Raw genomic sequence first — 6,000 nt, 5'->3', positions numbered from 1 at the left:
ATTATTCCTCCGAAATTAAGAGAGAGAGTTCTGAAAGAATTGCACGAAGGTCATCTGGGGGGAGTCAAGATGAAAAGCCTTGCTAGGGCTTATGTGTGGTGGCCAGGTATCGACAAACAAATAGAGGATCTGACTAAAAGCTGCTCAGGGTGCCAAAAAGTTCAAAATGCATCTCCAATTGCACCGCTGCATCCGTGGGAATGGCCTTCAACCCCATGGCAACGTGTGCATATCGACTTTGCAGGTCCATTCATGGATTCCATGTTTTTGATAGCAGTAGACGCACATTCTAAATGGCCAGAAGTGATTAAGATGTCGACCACTACCTCTGAGAAGACGATCGCAGTTCTAAGAACCATATTTGCAAGGAATGGGTTGCCGGAGCAAATATGTTCAGACAACGGACCACAGTTCGTGTCAGAAGAATTCCAGAAATTCATGAAAAAGAATGGGGTGAAACACTATACATCTGCCCCATATCATCCGGCTACAAATGGGTTGGCCGAGAGATTTGTACAAACGCTCAAAAAGGCGATAAAGGCCATGAGTGAAGACCATATTCCACTACAACATAAGGTGGACAATTTCCTGATGGCGTATCGAAACGCCACGCATGCAGTGACAAATCAAAGCCCTGCCATAATGTGTATCTCAGTTCAGCCCTGACCCTCAATCACTAAAGACCTGTTTACTTACTTCTGTAGTCTGTGTCCTGTTATTCAGTATAACTGCAATTGAAAACACAGACTCAACATGCACATCGACTTTGCTGGACCGTTCATGGACTCCATGTTCCTGATTGCAGTCGATGCACATTCCAAATGGCCCGAGGTCATTAAAATGAAATTAACCACATCTGAAAAGACCATTTCAGTTCTGAGGACCATGTTCGCTAGAAATGGCCTACCAGAACAAATCTGCACAGACAATGGATGACAATTTGTCTCTGACGAATTCCAAGGTTTCATGAGGAAAAATGGAATCAAGCACTACACATCTGCCCCGTACCATCCAGCTACAAATGGCTTGGCAGAAAGATTCGTACAGACTTTCAAGAAGGCCATCAAAGCAATGTACAGCGAGAATCTACCACTGCAACACAAGATAGACAATTTCCTCTTTGCTTATCGGAACGCAGTACATGCAGCCACTAATCAGACTCCAGCGATGATGTTTCTGAACAGGAACCTGAGATCTCGCATGGACCTTCTTAAACCGAATGTACGTCGTGATGTAGAGAACAAACAGTTCAAACATTTGAATGCTAAGCCAACAAGAAGCTTCAGTGTGGGACAGTCAGTTCTTGCTTGTGATTTCCGGACGGAAAAGTGGCAACCAGGGACAATATCCACAAGAGAGGGACCACTGATGTATACTGTGGATGTGGGAGAGAACGTTTTGAGACGTCATGTGGACCAAATTCTGGATGTTCAGGTGGAAAACACCCCTATACCTCGCCCAGACTCACCTGACATGGAAACAGACACTCCTGATTCATCAGCATCAGCACCAGCCTCATCCACAGCTGAGAGCTCTACCTGTGCTGATAGCTCACTAAATGCACCTGTACCTGTACAGTCTCATTCCCCAAAGCAAAAGAGTCTGAAGAGACGTTACCCAGAGAGGCAGAGGAGGCCTCCCCAGAGAATTGACTTGTAAAAGGGCTGTTGACAAAATAAAATGTTATGTTGGAATTTGAATTTTGTTAATTTTAAGAAAACAAAAAGGTTACTGTAAAGACAGGCTCTGTAGGTTAATTATAGAAATTTTGCGTTAATATACTATTAAACTAAAGGGGGAGGAAGTGTAATGTTTACAACATTGAAGGGACTACTTTGTTTTACAGATGTACATCCTTAGTTGCGAGCGTATATAACAGACGCGTATCGATTTGTATAGTCAGTGCCGAAGTTCCAGTTACCCAGTAAAGATCACTTGAAGTTACTCTCAGTCTCTGCTGCTTTATTATTTTACGCAGTTGTGTATAGCGGTACAAACACAACAGTTCCCATTACCAAGTTCCCTTCTTTTGAGTTGTTAGTTGTTGTCATTGTATAACCTTGAGGATGGGTGTGAGGGGTGCATAGTAAGATGGGGAAGTGATTCTGTACATAGAAAGAGAGGGATGGGTGATTATGCAAGTGATTTGGGGTGAGTTAGGATGTGCAGGAGTAGGGTTGACAATGCAGAGTGATGGGGATGTGATGACAGGCACAGCAGAATTAAGGTAAGTGAGCTTTTATACTCACTTTTCCAGAGCGCAGGGGATCATTGAACTTTTCCTGCATTGGACCCAGGTGCATCTATACACAGACCTGGCACTGACCTCCTCGGCTATTTGCAGCCAGGCTGTCTTTGGCTGCTGAGGAGGTTTCCTTCTTCCATCACCTGGGTATAGGACCTCCCGATGTCCTCTGACTCCCTCCACAAGAACATGGAGGGATTCATCGTTGAAGCGGGGAGCTGCCTTTTGTCTTTCTGCAGACACCGTGGAGAGCACCAGCACTCAGGAGCATCAGAAACGACATGAGATCTAATTGTGAAATGTGACCCTTAAATACACCGGCTGCAAACGCGTCAGCAGAGCAGCTCAGCAGACCCGCACCTTGTGATCAGGGTGGGTAACGGAAAATCCAGCCCAAAATGAATGATTTCACAATGGAATCAGCAGCAAGTATGATAAGCTGATGTGTTGCTGTGTCTCCAAACCCAGCCTCTGCCAGTGAATAAAGGATGAATTTGACAACATTAAAATAATTTAAACTCGCTCCCCCAAAACGCTATTGAGGCTGCGGGTCAATTGAAAATTTCAAAACTGAGATTGATAGATTTTTGTTAGGCAAGGGTATTAAAGGTTATGGAATCAAGGCAGGTAGATCAGCCCTAATCTCATTGAATGGCCAAACGGGCTCGAGGGGCTGAATGGCCTCCTCCTGTTTCTATGATTCTAAATGAAGAATGTATCCATTTGTCTGACAAACCTGAAATATCATTATTCAGATGAACTCAGATTTTCGGCCATTCCCAGTTAAAATGGGGTAAAATATTCCTCTAAAGCGAGAGTGTTATAATCTGTGCTTTTTGGAGGATAAAAGATTCCTAATAATTTATTTTTCTGGGGTTTTTTCTCCTGATTTCCCACTGTAGCTTCAGCGGGAGGCTGGTAAAACCTCTGGAGAAACAGCACATTGCAAACAGGCATTGATGCCGTTTCTCCAGGGTTCTACTCGTCTCCTGCTGAAGTTCTGATGGGAGACCGGGATTGACCCCAACCCCTCCCTCCTTCCCGGGATTACAGGGACAATATTACGAATAGTGCGCACAAGGACAATGATAAGACTGAGAAAAGTTACTGAGCCTGAGGGTGTGCGCGAGCTGAATCAATTTGCGCAGCCTGGTTATATCTCACATGTAGGTTCTGACAGTGCGATTGTACTGTGGTGTGGATCAATGCTGTCAGGAAAGTAGAGACAGAAAGACAAGGACATTAGTGGCAATTCTGAGTAACAGTTTGATTTATAAAAGGGGCACTACTGAGCAGAACATTTTCTCATCAACTTTACAATTCGGCCATTTGGTGCAGCAGCCAAGAACCACGCGGGTGCACTTCAGCAACACAAAACATCACTGGACCATTTTATTATGAATCAACTGCATGGAATAAGGCCAAAGAATAGAATCATTGGGAAAAAATATCCCTCCTGCCGACCGTGTGCTTCTAACAGACACAGCTTTGTGCTTCCCTGCATTACTGGAATGCCAGTTCTGATCACAGTGTGTGAGGATACTGGTGCACACTGCAGCATCCAGATAAAAAGCCGGCGATACTTGTACAAAATGAGTTCTAATACTGATGCTTATATTCATTGATACTTTTAATTATAAAAGAAATCCATATTTATTCCATATTTTTGTTGGTGCTTGTTAAATAAAAGATGTCTGATTAATGAAGGATAGAAATAATAAGAGTATAGGCTGTATTTCCAAAAAAAACCTTTTTCCCTGAACAGCTATGGAGCAGGCAGCAGGCAGCAGGCAAGATGATTTGCCAGCAGTAATGGCAGTCCAGACAGCATCCTCCACTGGCAGCCAATCGGGGGTCATTCTGACTTTCTGTTAGCGCGCACCTCAAACAGATCAGCTGTGCTACTGTAGCTGCTGTGAGTGGGTCTCGGTAAGGGCTGCTCAACCCTTCCTGTCAAAAGGAATATCGGCTCTGTAGCTGGTGCTGCCGTGGACCTACCCCCCCACCAACGCCGCCCCCCCCCCTCACACACACACATACACACACACACACACACACACACGACAGCTTGCTCACTGCACTCTAATCAAATCACAACCATACACATTCTGGAGGAAGCAGGGAAAAGGAAGAGTGCTGCTAGCTGCTGGGATCTGTCTTCGACACACAGCACTGCAGTGATCCTGGCTTCCTCCCCCGGCAGGCATTGATGCTGCTGTGAAGGACAGGGAGGCACTCTGACAGTGTGTATACACAAAACAGCCAGGCAAGACAAGAAGCTGACTGCTGGAGAACGCAGGGGTAAGTGGAGCTCTCCTGTCTTTTGCTCAATACACTTGCCCTCTTGCTGTGCTCTCTTGTGGGTTTGTCGTACTTTCAAATAAAGGGTTTTTTTTGCTCCATGTACTGGTGTGTGAATCCTGGCTTGCTGCCATCATTCCCCCATAAATAATTTGCTGTAGAGTGTTGGAAAAAGTGGTTGTATGGATTGGGAGTGAGGATGAGGATGGGGGGAATTGATTTGGGTATCAATGCTATTCAAGGACCTCTGGACTACAGTGCAATGCATTTATGAATGATTCAATTTCATGTAATAATTCTGAGGTTGCTCAGTTATAATTGTGGCAATGCTCTTCATAAGCGGTGGTTCCATTTACTAATATAAAAAATGCAAGACCCAGTCTCGTGGTGTTTCTCTGGTGGAAAAAATTTTATTGAAAAAAAAAAGGGGAAAATGATAATATTTGAGGCTTTTGTCACTGCTTACTGAATCTTGTTGCTAGTGTTTCTAACCTACAGTGTATGTGGGCTTCTTTATAAAGAGGATGGGACAGCATTTGTTCCCGATGCCATTTCAGATATGACAGACCCAAGGAAAAAAAAGCCCCTGGGGAAATGCATGCTATTTCGCAGCCTGCGAGCATCCAGTAGCCAGCTCCTGTTTCATCTCCTGTAATGATGTCATCTACAAGGTATCTGATCTGAATTGAGGATTTTTTTTTTGCCTGTTCTCTTGTAAGACATTCTGTACCAGGATTTCAATAAGTACATTCTGAATGCAGCTCGCGTAGAGACATATCAAGCTGGACCCTTCTGTATTTGGACTACCTAGGCTAAAATCCAGACTGTGGATCCAGTCACAGATGCTCTTGAAACACTGCCACATCTCACCTGAAGGTTGGGTAAGAGGGTAACCAAATTTAGGAATTAAAATCAAACTTCCCCCTTTACATTCACCTACTTTCAGCATCCCTGCCTGCAAGAATTCCGCCTGTAATTAGAAGGGCAGGACAGCCTGTGTGTCTCTGACCACTGCATGGCCGCAATCACTGCCAACAGGCACGTTTTAGAGGGTGGGACAGGTTTTACTAACTGATATCTCCTCATGCTGTCAGAACAGCATGTTCTGCTACCACAACATATTACATCTAAGGTACATCTGCCACTCACCCAGAGGATTGTAGTCTAGGTTGGGATCTGAACAGGAATGTAATGTAACTAGTAATATACCTCGTGGGTCAATACCTTACACTGTTTAGGTGTCCCAATAGTGAAGCTGTTCAGTTACACTTTTCTCATCTCTGTAGACCTGACTTCATGTCCCAGGACTGTCTCACACTTTAATCTAGCACCCAGGTGGTTGATGAATTTCATTAACTTTACTGTTATTACTGCATAGGGGCTATTTCATGGCAACACAGCACTTCACTTCATTGGGGGAAGGTGGAAAGTGACGGTTTTAATCATGGAATGTG

The 6,000-nt window shown here is 44.4% G+C and overlaps 1 protein-coding gene across 1 annotated transcript in view; it reads left to right on the top strand.

Annotated features, from left to right (window-relative positions):
- Positions 1-4,266: 4,266 nt before the first annotated feature.
- Positions 4,267-6,000, top strand: part of gnaz (guanine nucleotide binding protein (G protein), alpha z polypeptide) — a 386,031-nt gene continuing 384,297 nt past the window's right edge. The window contains exon 1 of the mRNA XM_085962000.1: positions 4,267-4,546. The gene's annotated coding sequence lies outside the window, so the exon portion shown is untranslated. The remainder of the gene's footprint in view (positions 4,547-6,000) is intronic.

The sequence above is a fragment of the Somniosus microcephalus genome, chromosome 19 (assembly GCF_052327205.1).
Source record: "Somniosus microcephalus isolate GS21.2 chromosome 19, FLI_Smic_1.0, whole genome shotgun sequence".
Lineage (NCBI taxonomy): Eukaryota > Metazoa > Chordata > Chondrichthyes > Squaliformes > Somniosidae > Somniosus > Somniosus microcephalus.
The sequence above is the reverse complement of the archived record's forward strand: the minus strand, read 5'-3'. Positions and strand labels throughout refer to the sequence as shown.